Genomic DNA, 17362 nt, shown 5'->3' with positions numbered 1-17362 from the left:
CTTTATCTGCTTAATAATATATTAATTAACGGAAAATGACCATTGGAGATAGATATTCAACAGCATAATGAGTGGACAAGTTTTAGCAGGAAGGCCGGCACAGAGAGAGAATGGACCGATAAATAGTTAGACATTTTTTCTCGAATGGTATACTCTAATAATCATAGGTACATATTTCAGAGCGCGACATTCGTGCGCGCGCGCGCACACACACATATACACACACACTCACACACACACACACACACACACACACACACACACACACACACACACACACACACACACACACACACACACACACACACACACACACACACACACACACACACACACACACACACACACACACACACACATATATCTATATATACAAACATACATACAGTCTCGACAGTCAAATTGCAGAAACTGACACAATTATGACAAGGATCACTCATATTGGATATATACACACACAGATAAATTCACGTGGATAAGTCACTCCAATTACACGTATGTACACACACAGACAACATATTTCAGTGAGTGTGGCCCATAGTATACATTAATACTCACACATGGCAGCCCATTCACTATTAATTGGTGTACATATTCATTCACACACATGTTTATGTGTCACTTTCTTATAAAATACACACACACTGAAAGGAATCTTTGAGAACATTATATACCACATATGTCAGACCAATCCTGAAGTATGCAGCTCCAGCATGGAGTCCACATCTAGTCAAGCATAAGACTAAACTGGAAAAGGTTCAAAGGTGTGCCACCAGACTAGAACCCGAGCTAAGAGGTATGAGCTACGAGGAGAGACTACGGGAATTAAACCTCACTTCGTTGGAAGACAGAAGAGTTAAGGGGGACATGATCACCACATTCAAGATTCTCATGGGAATCGATAAGGTAGATGAAGGTAGGCTATTTAACACAAGGGGCACACGTACTAGGGGACACAGGTGGAAACTGAGTGCCCAAATGAGACACAGAGATATTAGAAAGAACTTTTTTAGTGTCAGAGTAGTTGACAAATGGAATGCATTAGGAAGTGATGTGGTGGAGGCTGACTCCATACACAGTTTCAAGTGTAGATATGATAGAGCCCAATAGGCTCAGGAACTAGTACTCCTGTTGATTGACGGTTGAGAGGAGGGACCAAAGAGCCAGAGCTCAACCCCCGCAAGCACAATAAGGTGAGTACAATTAGGTGAGTACACACAAACTCATTGTTAATTTTCCCTGGAACACAACCCGACAAACCGTTTAACAACCAGGTACCCATTCACTGCTTCGTGAAGATAATCGTTAAGTTAAGGATTGGTGCCTAGTCAATCCGCTCTTCCCCTGCCAGCCAGGATATGAACCCAGGCGAAATCGCTTGCGAAGCGCGAGGTGAGTGCCTTACCACTGATCCACAGGGACTGCCCAAATATGAATGCCATCAGCAGCACTAGCAGTTGGTGTTACCAGGCAGGTTACCCATCCAATTACTAACCAAATTGAAAGTTGCTTAACTTGGCTAATGGGACGAGAAGCAGTGTCCTTTAAGTGGTAGTATGGCCGTTGTTATTGTATACAAGTGGTAACCAATAACTTGTGAGTGAGTGAGTGAGTGAGTGATGATAATGGTAACTGCGGCGGAGGATACTCACACATACCAGCCAATTCTCCATTAATGATAGTTCTTATAGTCAAACAAACCAACCAAAAGTGGACTATTGCACCAACATGGAAATGTTTGGATGCCATTGATCTCGCACAAATCGCTTATAAATGCCACCCGCCGCTATTTATAAAACCTAAACAATCCTCTTCTAAGCACGAATGACTACTCTTAGGCCTTGGATTATGTTCACTTAGGCTTCATTGAGTCAATACATATAACTTCTTTGAGTCGGGGGACAGGCAGACAGGCAGTCTATATATACATGTTAGGCTTATAAAGTGGTCTCCAACACCCACCCCACAAGGTTAAACTAACCCTCACTCACCAGGATGCTAGTAGCTCACTAACTCCTGGATACCTATTTACTGCTAGGTGAACAGGTGCATTGGGTGATAGGAAACGCTACCAACAATTACAGCCCTGCCCGACCGCGATTCGAACCCTGGAATCCCTTATTGAGAGTCGAGAAGGAACACATCATTCATGTTACATATATGTGTACTCACCTATTTGTGCCAGGAGGATCGAGCATTAATCTTAGAGTCTGCCTTTAAGCCGTCAGTTGTTTATAGCAATAACTCTTGGCCTATTTCCTAACTTAACCTAGCCTAGCCTATACCCTACCCTAACCTATAACCTACCACAATCTAAAACCAAACCTAATATAACCTAACCTAATCTAAACCTAACCTAGCCTACACCTAAACCCAATCTACCTAACTTACCTAACTAAGCTAACCTAACCAAACCTAACCTAACTAACCTAACCTAACTAACCTAACCTAACCTAACCTAACTAACCTAACCTAACTAATCTAACCTAACCTAACTAACGTAACCTAACCTAACCTAACCTAACCTAACCAAACCTAACCTAACTAACCTAACCTAACCTAATCTATCCTAACTTAACTAACCTAACCTAAACCTAACCAAGCCTAACCTAACTAACCTAACCTAACCTAACCTAACCTAAACCTAACCTAACCTAACTTAACCAAACCTAACCTAACCAAACTTAACCTAACTTAACCTAACCTAACCAAACCTAACCTAACTAACCTAATCTAACCTAACTAACCTAACCTAAACCTAACTAAACCTAACCTAACTAACCTAACCAAACTTATCCTAACCTAACCAAACTTAACCTAGCCTAACCAAACTTAACCTAACCTAGGGGGCTGGTCCCAAACCTGCACACATAAATAACATCACATGAGACCAGAAGACATGGCAGGATGTGCAGAATACCCCCGTTGAAAAACAGAGGTGCAACTGGTACTCTGAGAGAGAACTCTATCAACATCAGAGGTCCGAGACTGTTCAACACGCTTCCACTACACATAAGGGGCATAACTGGCCGACCCCTCACAGTGTTCAAGAGAGAACTGGATAAGCACCTCCAAAGGATACCTGATCAACCAGGCTGTGACTCATACGTCAGGCTGCGAGCAGCCGCATCCAACAGCCTGGTTGATCAGTCCGGCAACCAGGAAGCCTGGTCGACGACCGGGCCGCGGGGACGCTAAGCCCCGGAAGCACCTCAAGGTAAGGTAACCTAACCTAACCTAACCAAACCTAACCTAACTAACCTAACCTAACCTAACTAACCTAACCTAAACCTAACCAAACCTAACCTAACTAACCTAACCAAACTTAACCTAACCTAACCAAACTTAACCTAACCTAACCAAACTTAACCTAACCTAACCTAACCTAATCTAACCTAACCAAACCTAACCTAACCAAACTTAACCTAACCTAACCTAACCTAACCTAACCTAACCAAACTTAACCTAACCTAACCTAACCAACACCCACCTCACAAGATCGAACACCTAAACTGACCCTGACTGACCCTCACCAGGATGCAACCCTACATGAAGCTCACAACTCCTGGATACCTGTTTACTGCTAGGAGAACAGAGGCATTAGGTGATAGGAAACGCTACCAATAATTTCAGTCCTGCCTGGCCGGGTTTCGATCCAGGAATCCCCGATCGTTAGTCTAGAAGGAACACATACATGTTTCATATTTCTGTGTACTCACCTATTTGTACTTGCAGGACTGAGCATCAGTTTTTGAACGCTGACAATATAGCCGCCGGTTGTTTAAAGCAATGACTCCTGGTCTATTTTCCTGTCATATCAACTTTTAAAATTATGAATGGAGTTTGCATCTACAACTGTGGCTTTTTGTAAGTTTGTTCTCACCTAGTTGTATTCACCTAGTTGTGTTTGCTAGGTTTGATATTCAGATCTTTGGTCCCACCTCTCAACCATCAATCAATTGCTCAAGTAGTTTTCCAGTAGTTATGTAACTCATAACTCTCAGCTCTGTTGGAAAAAAGGCTGGGGCTGCATATTCAATTATTTGTCTCGCATAGGTTGAAAAAAAGGTTCATTCTTCTTTACACGTTAGAAATGTTACTTTGAACATGTTCTATCCAAGTCGGATAGAACATATTCTTAATCCGGATAGACCTGCGTTCGAGCCTGTCGAAACGGTTGCAATTACAGGGCACATATTGTCCTCTCCTGTAGCAGCATCAGGTTCGATAGATTCTCTGGACAGCCGATGATTGACCTTCTGGCAGTTCTCACGTTGACAAATTTAAAACTGTTTTTTTGATAAAAAAAAACGGCACATTCCTTAGATGTTTAAATTTTTTATCTCTGTCCGTGTATGTGTCTTGAGTTGAGTTTTGATTCCTTGTGTTTCTTGATTCCTTGTGTTTCTTGATTCCTTGTGTTTCTTGATTCCGTGTGTGTCTTGAATCCGTTTGTGTCTTGATTTCTTGTGTTTCTTGATTCCGTGTGTGCATTGATTCCTTGTGTTTCTTGATTCCGTGTGTGTCTTGATTCCGTGTGTGTCTTGATTCCGTGTGTGTCTTGATTCCGTCTGTGCCTTGGTTCCTTGTGTTTCTTGATTCCGTGTGTGTCTTGATTCCTTGTGTTTCTTGATTCCGTGTGTGTCTTGATTCCGTTTGTGTCTTGATTCCTTGTGTTTCTTGATTCCGTGTGTGTCTTGATTCCGTTTGTGTATTGATTCCTTGTGTTTCTTGATTCCGTGTGTGTCTTGATTCCGTCTGTGCCTTGATTCCTTGTGTTTCTTGATTCCGTGTGTGTCTTGATTCCTTGTGTGTCTTGATTCCGTCTGTGCCTTGATTCCTTGTGTTTCTTGATTCCGAATGTGTCTTGGTTCCGTGTGTGTCTTGATTCCGTGTGTGTCTTGATTCCGTCTGTGCCTTGATTCCTTGTGTTTCTTGATTCCGTGTGTGTCTTGATTCCGTTTGTGTCTTGATTCCTTGTGTTTCTTGATTCCGTGTGTGCCTTGATTCCTTGTGTTTCTTGATTCCGTGTGTGTCTTGATTCCGTGTGTTTCTTCATTCCGTGTGTGTCTTGATTCCGTGTGTTTCTTGATTCCTTGTGTTTCTTGATTCCGTGTGTGTCTTGATTCCGTCTGTGCCTTGATTCCTTGTGTTTCTTGATTCCGTGAGTGTCTTGATTCCTTGTGTGTCTTGATTCCGTCTGTGCCTTGATTCCTTGTGTTTCTTGATTCCGAGTGTGTCTTGATTCCGTGTGTTTCTTGATTCCGTGTGTGTCTTGATTCCGTGTGTGTCTTGATTCCGTGTGTGTCTTGATTCCGTCTGTGCCTTGATTCCTTTTGTTTCTTGATTCCGTGTGTGTCTTGATTCCGTTTGTGTCTTGATTCCTTGTGTCTCTTGATTCCGTGTGTGCCCTGATTCCTTGTGTTTCTTGATTCCGTGTGTGTCTTGATTCCGTTTGTGTCTTGATTCCTTGTGTCTCATGATTCCGTGTGTGCCTTGATTTCTTGTGTTTCTTGATTCCTTGTGTGTCTTGATTCCGTGTGTGTCTTGATTCCGTGTGTGTCTTGATTCCGTGTGTGTCTTGATTCCGTGTGGGTCCTGATTCCTTGTGTTTCTTGATTCCTTGTGTTTCTTGATTCCGTGTTTGTCTTGATTCCGTCTGTGCCTTGATTCCTTATGTGTCTTGATTTCGTGTGTGTCTCCTGAGTGTGTCTTCTTTCCGCGTGTGTCTTGATTCCGTATGTTCCCGTGTCCGTCAGAGTCTTAGGTTAGTCTTAGGTTAGGTTAGGTTAGGTTAGTTAGTGTCCGTGTCAATGTCTATGTCATTGTCCCCGGGGTTTTGAGTCCAGGATGCCATTTGTGTCCCCTCAAATTGCCTCCCTTATCTCCACCTTGGGATCGTGTCAGTGTCCATGTGTGTCTTGATTCTGTGTGTGTCTTGAGTCCGTGTGTATCTTGAGTCCGTTTGTGTCTTGATTCTGTGAGTGTCTTGAGTCCGTGTGTGTCTTGATTCTGTGTGTGTCTTGAGTCCGTGTGTGTCTTGAGTACGTGTATTGATTCCGTGTGTCCGTGTCCGTTAGAGTCTATGAGTGTCCGTATCCGTGTCCGTGTCCGTGTCATTATCCCTGGGGTATTGAGTCCAGGATGCCATTTGTGTCCCCTCAAATTGCCTCCCTTATCTCCACCTTGGGATCGTGTCAGTGTCCATGTGTGTCTTGATTCCGTGTGTGTCTTGAGTCCGCGTGTGTCTTGAGTCCGTGTGTGTCTTGAGTCCGTGTGTGTCTTGAGTCCGTGTGTGTCTTGATTCCGCGTGTGTCTTGAGTCCGTGTGTGTCTTGAGTCCGTGTGTGTCTTTAGTCCGTGTGTGTCTTGAGTCCGCGTGTGTCTTCAGTCCGTGTGTGTCTTGATTCCGCGTGTGTCTTGAGTCCGCGTGTGTCTTGATTCTGTGTGTGTCTTGAGTCCGCGTGTGTCTTGAGTCCGTGTGTGTGTCTTGAGTCTGCGTGTGTCTTGAGTCCGTGTGTGTCTTGATTCCGCGTGTGTCTTGAGTCCTGTGTGTCCGGGTGTTTATGGGGTTTTGGGTCCAGGAAGCTATTTGTGTCGACCCAAATTGCCTCCCTTCTCCCCACCTGAAATCCAGGTGAATTGAAAGACCTGCCCGAGGTCAGTGGATCCAGGTATCCGTCCGTGGGCCCCCGGATTTCAACCCTTCCCCACATTCCAAGGGGTCAGTCAATCAATCTTCAGCTATCCAGAGAATCTATCGAAACTGATGCTCCAACAGGAGGGGACACACAGATAAATCTGTGCCCTGTACTTGCAACCGTTCCGACAGGCTCGAACGCAGGTCTATCCGGATTAAGAACATGTTCTATCCGACTAGGCCACGCTGGAGTTGCCTTCTGAATCAAATTTTGCACTTGTATTTATATCTCGTAGTAAGGTTAGTTAGTGTCTATTTATCAACATTTGCAATGATTGACGTGTGAAGTTGTGAGTTTGTGTTGACAGATAGAAATTCATAACAGCTTATTCGATGAGGTTGCAGTCCAGTGAGGCAGTTTCATGAATGAATATTGGAGAATTTAGGCAAACTGACGTGTGTGTGTGTGTGTGTGTGTGTGTGTGTGTGTGTGTGTGTGTGTGTGTGTGTGTGTGTGTGTGTGTGTGTGTGTGTGTGTGTGTGTGTGTGTGTGTTTAAAGGTATGTATTATTTAATATTTAGTGTGGTGTGTGTGTGTGTCCAAATGAGTTTGTGAATGGTAAACAAGCAATCCAATACCTAATATGTGCTAATCTAGGCCTCGTTTTGTATACATATATATATGTGTTTACTAGGGAATGAAAATCCGGTTTGTTTTATTCTAAGTTTTTTCAACAATAAATAGTACATACGCGAACGAACGGTTCGGCTGGGTAAGTATAGCGTTGTGGCGGCCATTTTCTCTGTTAGGCGGGGGTTGGGGAAAGGGGGGGGGGTTGGTCTCTGGTAATTGTGGTATAGGGGTAGTTATATTTGGGCCTCGGTTGGGGGGTAGGGTGTTGGTAGGGGGGTGGGGGCCCAGGGAGCAGCAGAGGGGGGACCTGAGGGAGAGGCATGGAGTTGCTAGTTAATCATTAAGATATTAATTTGTGGAGATAGGTTATATAAGGAATGATGTTTAGGAAGGAATAAGAAAAGTGTTTGGAACTGATGAAAGTATATGAGTTATTGTGATTCATGTTAGAAGAAAGATATGTGCTTTAAAAGGTGAAGAGATTTGTAAAGGACTTTATCTGCTTAATAATATATTAATTAACGGAAAATGACCATTGGAGATAGATATTCAACAGCATAATGAGTGGACAAGTTTTAGCAGGAAGGCCGGCACAGAGAGAGAATGGACCGATAAATAGTTAGACATTTTTTCTCGAATGGTATACTCTAATAATCATAGGTACATATTTCAGAGCGCGACATTCGTGCGCGCGCGCGCGCACACACACATATACACACACACTCACACACACACACACACACACACACACACACACACACACACACACACACACACACACACACACACACACACACACACACACACACACACACACACACACACACACACACACACACACACACACACACACACACACACATATATCTATATATACAAACATACATACAGTCTCGACAGTCAAATTGCAGAAACTGACACAATTATGACAAGGATCACTCATATTGGATATATACACACACAGATAAATTCACGTGGATAAGTCACTCCAATTACACGTATGTACACACACAGACAACATATTTCAGTGAGTGTGGCCCATAGTATACATTAATACTCACACATGGCAGCCCATTCACTATTAATTGGTGTACATATTCATTCACACACATGTTTATGTGTCACTTTCTTATAAAACACACACACACTGAAAGGAATCTTTGAGAACATTATATACCACATATGTCAGACCAATCCTGAAGTATGCAGCTCCAGCATGGAGTCCACATCTAGTCAAGCATAAGACTAAACTGGAAAAGGTTCAAAGGTGTGCCACCAGACTAGAACCCGAGCTAAGAGGTATGAGCTACGAGGAGAGACTACGGGAATTAAACCTCACTTCGTTGGAAGACAGAAGAGTTAAGGGGGACATGATCACCACATTCAAGATTCTCATGGGAATCGATAAGGTAGATGAAGGTAGGCTATTTAACACAAGGGGCACACGTACTAGGGGACACAGGTGGAAACTGAGTGCCCAAATGAGACACAGAGATATTAGAAAGAACTTTTTTAGTGTCAGAGTAGTTGACAAATGGAATGCATTAGGAAGTGATGTGGTGGAGGCTGACTCCATACACAGTTTCAAGTGTAGATATGATAGAGCCCAATAGGCTCAGGAACTAGTACTCCTGTTGATTGACGGTTGAGAGGCGGGACCAAAGAGCCAGAGCTCAACCCCCGCAAGCACAATAAGGTGAGTACAATTAGGTGAGTACACACAAACTCATTGTTAATTTTCCCTGGAACACAACCCGACAAACCGTTTAACAACCAGGTACCCATTCACTGCTTCGTGAAGATAATCGTTAAGTTAAGGATTGGTGCCTAGTCAATCCGCTCTTCCCCTGCCAGCCAGGATATGAACCCAGGCGAAATCGCTTGCGAAGCGCGAGGTGAGTGCCTTACCACTGATCCACAGGGACTGCCCAAATATGAATGCCATCAGCAGCACTAGCAGTTGGTGTTACCAGGCAGGTTACCCATCCAATTACTAACCAAATTGAAAGTTGCTTAACTTGGCTAATGGGACGAGAAGCAGTGTCCTTTAAGTGGTAGTATGGCCGTTGTTATTGTATACAAGTGGTAACCAATAACTTGTGAGTGAGTGAGTGAGTGAGTGATGATAATGGTAACTGCGGCGGAGGATACTCACACATACCAGCCAATTCTCCATTAATGATAGTTCTTATAGTCAAACAAACCAACCAAAAGTGGACTATTGCACCAACATGGAAATGTTTGGATGCCATTGATCTCGCACAAATCGCTTATAAATGCCACCCGCCGCTATTTATAAAACCTAAACAATCCTCTTCTAAGCACGAATGACTACTCTTAGGCCTTGGATTATGTTCACTTAGGCTTCATTGAGTCAATACATATAACTTCTTTGAGTCGGGGGACAGGCAGACAGGCAGTCTATATATACATGTTAGGCTTATAAAGTGGTCTCCAACACCCACCCCACAAGGTTAAACTAACCCTCACTCACCAGGATGCTAGTAGCTCACTAACTCCTGGATACCTATTTACTGCTAGGTGAACAGGTGCATTGGGTGATAGGAAACGCTACCAACAATTACAGCCCTGCCCGACCGCGATTCGAACCCTGGAATCCCTTATTGAGAGTCGAGAAGGAACACATCATTCATGTTACATATATGTGTACTCACCTATTTGTGCCAGGAGGATCGAGCATTAATCTTAGAGTCTGCCTTTAAGCCGTCAGTTGTTTATAGCAATAACTCTTGGCCTATTTCCTAACTTAACCTAGCCTAGCCTATACCCTACCCTAACCTATAACCTACCACAATCTAAAACCAAACCTAATATAACCTAACCTAATCTAAACCTAACCTAGCCTACACCTAAACCCAATCTACCTAACTTACCTAACTAAGCTAACCTAACCAAACCTAACCTAACTAACCTAACCTAACTAACCTAACCTAACCTAACCTAACTAACCTAACCTAACTAATCTAACCTAACCTAACTAACGTAACCTAACCTAACCTAACCTAACCTAACCAAACCTAACCTAACTAACCTAACCTAACCTAATCTATCCTAACTTAACTAACCTAACCTAAACCTAACCAAGCCTAACCTAACTAACCTAACCTAACCTAACCTAACCTAAACCTAACCTAACCTAACTTAACCAAACCTAACCTAACCAAACTTAACCTAACTTAACCTAACCTAACCAAACCTAACCTAACTAACCTAACCTAACTAACCTAACCTAAACCTAACCAAACCTAACCTAACTAACCTAACCAAACTTAACCTAACCTAACCAAACTTAACCTAGCCTAACCAAACTTAACCTAACCTAGGGGGCTGGTCCCAAACCTGCACACATAAATAACATCACATGAGACCAGAAGACATGGCAGGATGTGCAGAATACCCCCGTTGAAAAACAGAGGTGCAACTGGTACTCTGAGAGAGAACTCTATCAACATCAGAGGTCCGAGACTGTTCAACACGCTTCCACTACACATAAGGGGCATAACTGGCCGACCCCTCACAGTGTTCAAGAGAGAACTGGATAAGCACCTCCAAAGGATACCTGATCAACCAGGCTGTGACTCATACGTCAGGCTGCGAGCAGCCGCATCCAACAGCCTGGTTGATCAGTCCGGCAACCAGGAAGCCTGGTCGACGACCGGGCCGCGGGGACGCTAAGCCCCGGAAGCACCTCAAGGTAAGGTAACCTAACCTAACCTAACCAAACCTAACCTAACTAACCTAACCTAACCTAACTAACCTAACCTAAACCTAACCAAACCTAACCTAACTAACCTAACCAAACTTAACCTAACCTAACCAAACTTAACCTAACCTAACCAAACTTAACCTAACCTAACCTAACCTAATCTAACCTAACCAAACCTAACCTAACCAAACTTAACCTAACCTAACCTAACCTAACCTAACCTAACCAAACTTAACCTAACCTAACCTAACCAACACCCACCTCACAAGATCGAACACCTAAACTGACCCTGACTGACCCTCACCAGGATGCAACCCTACATGAAGCTCACAACTCCTGGATACCTGTTTACTGCTAGGAGAACAGAGGCATTAGGTGATAGGAAACGCTACCAATAATTTCAGTCCTGCCTGGCCGGGTTTCGATCCAGGAATCCCCGATCGTTAGTCTAGAAGGAACACATACATGTTTCATATTTCTGTGTACTCACCTATTTGTACTTGCAGGACTGAGCATCAGTTTTTGAACGCTGACAATATAGCCGCCGGTTGTTTAAAGCAATGACTCCTGGTCTATTTTCCTGTCATATCAACTTTTAAAATTATGAATGGAGTTTGCATCTACAACTGTGGCTTTTTGTAAGTTTGTTCTCACCTAGTTGTATTCACCTAGTTGTGTTTGCTAGGTTTGATATTCAGATCTTTGGTCCCACCTCTCAACCATCAATCAATTGCTCAAGTAGTTTTCCAGTAGTTATGTAACTCATAACTCTCAGCTCTGTTGGAAAAAAGGCTGGGGCTGCATATTCAATTATTTGTCTCGCATAGGTTGAAAAAAAGGTTCATTCTTCTTTACACGTTAGAAATGTTACTTTGAACATGTTCTATCCAAGTCGGATAGAACATATTCTTAATCCGGATAGACCTGCGTTCGAGCCTGTCGAAACGGTTGCAATTACAGGGCACATATTGTCCTCTCCTGTAGCAGCATCAGGTTCGATAGATTCTCTGGACAGCCGATGATTGACCTTCTGGCAGTTCTCACGTTGACAAATTTAAAACTGTTTTTTTGATAAAAAAAAACGGCACATTCCTTAGATGTTTAAATTTTTTATCTCTGTCCGTGTATGTGTCTTGAGTTGAGTTTTGATTCCTTGTGTTTCTTGATTCCTTGTGTTTCTTGATTCCTTGTGTTTCTTGATTCCGTGTGTGTCTTGAATCCGTTTGTGTCTTGATTCCTTGTGTTTCTTGATTCCGTGTGTGCATTGATTCCTTGTGTTTCTTGATTCCGTGTGTGTCTTGATTCCGTGTGTGTCTTGATTCCGTGTGTGTCTTGATTCCGTCTGTGCCTTGGTTCCTTGTGTTTCTTGATTCCGTGTGTGTCTTGATTCCTTGTGTTTCTTGATTCCGTGTGTGTCTTGATTCCGTTTGTGTCTTGATTCCTTGTGTTTCTTGATTCCGTGTGTGTCTTGATTCCGTTTGTGTATTGATTCCTTGTGTTTCTTGATTCCGTGTGTGTCTTGATTCCGTCTGTGCCTTGATTCCTTGTGTTTCTTGATTCCGTGTGTGTCTTGATTCCTTGTGTGTCTTGATTCCGTCTGTGCCTTGATTCCTTGTGTTTCTTGATTCCGAATGTGTCTTGGTTCCGTGTGTGTCTTGATTCCGTGTGTGTCTTGATTCCGTCTGTGCCTTGATTCCTTGTGTTTCTTGATTCCGTGTGTGTCTTGATTCCGTTTGTGTCTTGATTCCTTGTGTTTCTTGATTCCGTGTGTGCCTTGATTCCTTGTGTTTCTTGATTCCGTGTGTGTCTTGATTCCGTGTGTTTCTTCATTCCGTGTGTGTCTTGATTCCGTGTGTTTCTTGATTCCTTGTGTTTCTTGATTCCGTGTGTGTCTTGATTCCGTCTGTGCCTTGATTCCTTGTGTTTCTTGATTCCGTGAGTGTCTTGATTCCTTGTGTGTCTTGATTTCGTCTGTGCCTTGATTCCTTGTGTTTCTTGATTCCGTGTGTGTCTTGATTTCGTGTGTGTCTTGATTCCGTGTGTGTCTTGATTCCGTCTGTGCCTTGATTCCTTTTGTTTCTTGATTCCGTGTGTGTCTTGATTCCGTTTGTGTCTTGATTCCTTGTGTCTCTTGATTCCGTGTGTGCCCTGATTCCTTGTGTTTCTTGATTCCGTGTGTGTCTTGATTCCGTTTGTGTCTTGATTCCTTGTGTCTCATGATTCCGTGTGTGCCTTGATTTCTTGTGTTTCTTGATTCCTTGTGTGTCTTGATTCCGTGTGTGTCTTGATTCCGTGTGTGTCTTGATTCCGTGTGTGTCTTGATTCCGTGTGGGTCCTGATTCCTTGTGTTTCTTGATTCCTTGTGTTTCTTGATTCCGTGTTTGTCTTGATTCCGTCTGTGCCTTGATTCCTTATGTGTCTTGATTTCGTGTGTGTCTCCTGAGTGTGTCTTCTTTCCGCGTGTGTCTTGATTCCGTATGTTCCCGTGTCCGTCAGAGTCTTAGGTTAGTCTTAGGTTAGGTTAGGTTAGGTTAGTTAGTGTCCGTGTCAATGTCTATGTCATTGTCCCCGGGGTTTTGAGTCCAGGATGCCATTTGTGTCCCCTCAAATTGCCTCCCTTATCTCCACCTTGGGATCGTGTCAGTGTCCATGTGTGTCTTGATTCTGTGTGTGTCTTGAGTCCGTGTGTATCTTGAGTCCGTTTGTGTCTTGATTCTGTGAGTGTCTTGAGTCCGTGTGTGTCTTGATTCTGTGTGTGTCTTGAGTCCGTGTGTGTCTTGAGTACGTGTATTGATTCCGTGTGTCCGTGTCCGTTAGAGTCTATGAGTGTCCGTATCCGTGTCCGTGTCCGTGTCATTATCCCTGGGGTATTGAGTCCAGGATGCCATTTGTGTCCCCTCAAATTGCCTCCCTTATCTCCACCTTGGGATCGTGTCAGTGTCCATGTGTGTCTTGATTCCGTGTGTGTCTTGAGTCCGCGTGTGTCTTGAGTCCGTGTGTGTCTTGAGTCCGTGTGTGTCTTGAGTCCGTGTGTGTCTTGATTCCGCGTGTGTCTTGAGTCCGTGTGTGTCTTGAGTCCGTGTGTGTCTTTAGTCCGTGTGTGTCTTGAGTCCGCGTGTGTCTTCAGTCCGTGTGTGTCTTGATTCCGCGTGTGTCTTGAGTCCGCGTGTGTCTTGATTCTGTGTGTGTCTTGAGTCCGCGTGTGTCTTGAGTCCGTGTGTGTGTCTTGAGTCTGCGTGTGTCTTGAGTCCGTGTGTGTCTTGATTCCGCGTGTGTCTTGAGTCCTGTGTGTCCGGGTGTTTATGGGGTTTTGGGTCCAGGAAGCTATTTATGTCGACCCAAATTGCCTCCCTTCTCCCCACCTGAAATCCAGGTGAATTGAAAGACCTGCCCGAGGTCAGTGGATCCAGGTATCCGTCCGTGGGCCCCCGGATTTCAACCCTTCCCCACATTCCAAGGGGTCAGTCAATCAATCTTCAGCTATCCAGAGAATCTATCGAAACTGATGCTCCAACAGGAGGGGACACACAGATAAATCTGTGCCCTGTACTTGCAACCGTTCCGACAGGCTCGAACGCAGGTCTATCCGGATTAAGAACATGTTCTATCCGACTAGGCCACGCTGGAGTTGCCTTCTGAATCAAATTTTGCACTTGTATTTATATCTCGTAGTAAGGTTAGTTAGTGTCTATTTATCAACATTTGCAATGATTGACGTGTGAAGTTGTGAGTTTGTGTTGACAGATAGAAATTCATAACAGCTTATTCGATGAGGTTGCAGTCCAGTGAGGCAGTTTCATGAATGAATATTGGAGAATTTAGGCAAACTGACGTGTGTGTGTGTGTGTGTGTGTGTGTGTGTGTGTGTGTGTGTGTGTGTGTTTAAAGGTATGTATTATTTAATATTTAGTGTGGTGTGTGTGTGTGTCCAAATGAGTTTGTGAATGGTAAACAAGCAATCCAATACCTAATATGTGCTAATCTAGGCCTCGTTTTGTATACATATATATATGTGTTTACTAGGGAATGAAAATCCGGTTTGTTTTATTCTAAGTTTTTTCAACAATAAATAGTACATACGCGAACGAACGGTTCGGCTGGGTAAGTATAGCGTTGTGGCGGCCATTTTCTCTGTTAGGCGGGGGTTGGGGGAAGGGGGGGGTTGGTCTCTGGTAATTGTGGTATAGGGGTAGTTATATTTGGGCCTCGGTTGGGGGGTAGGGTGTTGGTAGGGGGGTGGGGGCCCAGGGAGCAGCAGAGGGGGGACCTGAGGGAGAGGCATGGAGTTGCTAGTTAATCATTAAGATATTAATTTGTGGAGATAGGTTATATAAGGAAAGATGTTTAGGAAACAATAAGAAAAGTGTTTGGAACTGATGAAAGTATATGAGTTATTGTGATTCATGTTAGAAGAAAGATATGTGCTTTAAAAGGTGAAGAGATTTGTAAAGGACTTTATCTGCTTAATAATATATTAATTAACGGTAAATGACCATTGGAGATAGATATTCAACAGCATAATGAGTGGACAAGTTTTAGCAGGAAGGCCGGCACAGAGAGAGAATGGACCGATAAATAGTTAGACATTTTTTCTCGAATGGTATACTCTAATAATCATAGGTACATATTTCAGAGCGCGACATTCGTGTCGCGAACACATATACACACACACTCACACACACACACACACACACACAAACACACACACACACACACACACACACCACACACACACACACACACACACACACACACACACACACACACACACACACACACACACACACACACACACACACACACACACACACACACACACACACACACACCACACACACACACACACACACACACACACACACACACACACACACACACACACACACACACACACACACACACACACACACACACACACACACAGGAAGTGGAAACAGGAGGCCAGGCACAGGATACAGAATAGGAGATGAAGTACTTAATGAAACAGACAGAGAGAAAGATCTAGGAGTTGATATCACACCAAACCTGTCTCCTGAAGCCCACATAAAGAGAATAACGTCTGCGGCATATGCGAGGCTGGCTAACATCAGAACGGCGTTCAGGAACCTGTGTAAGGAATCATTCAGAATCTTGTACACCACATATGTAAGACCAATCCTGGAGTATGCGGCCCCAGCATGGAGCCCGTACCTTGTCAAGCACAAGACGAAGCTGGAAAAAGTCCAAAGGTATGCTACTAGACTAGTCCCAGAACTAAGAGGCATGAGTTATGAGGAAAGGCTGCGGGAAATGCACCTCACGACACTGGAAGACAGAAGAGTAAGGGGGGACATGATCACAACCTACAAAATCCTCAGGGGAATCGACCGGGTAAACAAGGATGAACTATTCAACACTGGTGGGACGCGAACAAGGGGACACAGGTGGAAGCTGAGTACCCAAATGAGCCACAGAGACGTTAGAAAGAACTTTTTCAGTGTCAGAGTAGTTAGTAAATGGAATGCATTAGGAAGTGATGTGGTGGAGGCTGACTCCATACACAGTTTCAAATGTAGATATGATAGAGCCCAATAGGCTCAGGAATCTGTACACCAGTTGATTGACGGTTGAGAGGCGGGACCAAAGAGCCAGAGCTCAACCCCCGCAAGCACAATTAGGTGAGCACAATTAGGTGAGTACACACACACACACACACACACACACAAACACATATATATATACAAACATACATACAGTCTCGACAGTCAAATTGCAGAAACTGTCACAATTATGACAAGGATCACTCATATTGGATATATACACACACTGATAAATTCACGTGGATAAGTCACTCCAATTACACGTATGTACACACACAGACAACATATTTCAGTGAGTGTGGCCCATAGTATACATTAATACTCACACATGGCAGCCCATTCACTATTAATTGGTGTACATATTCATTCACACACATGTTTATGTGTCACTTTCTTATAAAATACACACACACTGAAAGGAATCTTTGAGAACATTATATACCACATATGTCAGACCAATCCTGAAGTATGCAGCTCCAGCATGGAGTCCACATCTAGTCAAGCATAAGACTAAACTGGAAAAGGTTCAAATGTTTGCCACCAGACTAGAACCCGAGCTAAGAGGTATGAGCTACGAGGAGAGACTACGGGAATTAAACCTCACTTCGTTGGAAGACAGAAGAGTTAAGAGGGACATGATCACCACATTCAAGATTTTCATGGGAATCGATAAGGTAGATGAAGGTAGGCTATTTAACACAAGGGGCACACGTACTAGGGGACACAGGTGGAAACTGAGTGCCCAAATGAGACACAGAGATATTAGAAAGAACTTTTTTAGTG

This window comes from Procambarus clarkii, chromosome 12 (assembly GCF_040958095.1).
Source record: "Procambarus clarkii isolate CNS0578487 chromosome 12, FALCON_Pclarkii_2.0, whole genome shotgun sequence".
Lineage (NCBI taxonomy): Eukaryota > Metazoa > Arthropoda > Malacostraca > Decapoda > Cambaridae > Procambarus > Procambarus clarkii.
The sequence above is the reverse complement of the archived record's forward strand: the minus strand, read 5'-3'. Positions refer to the sequence as shown.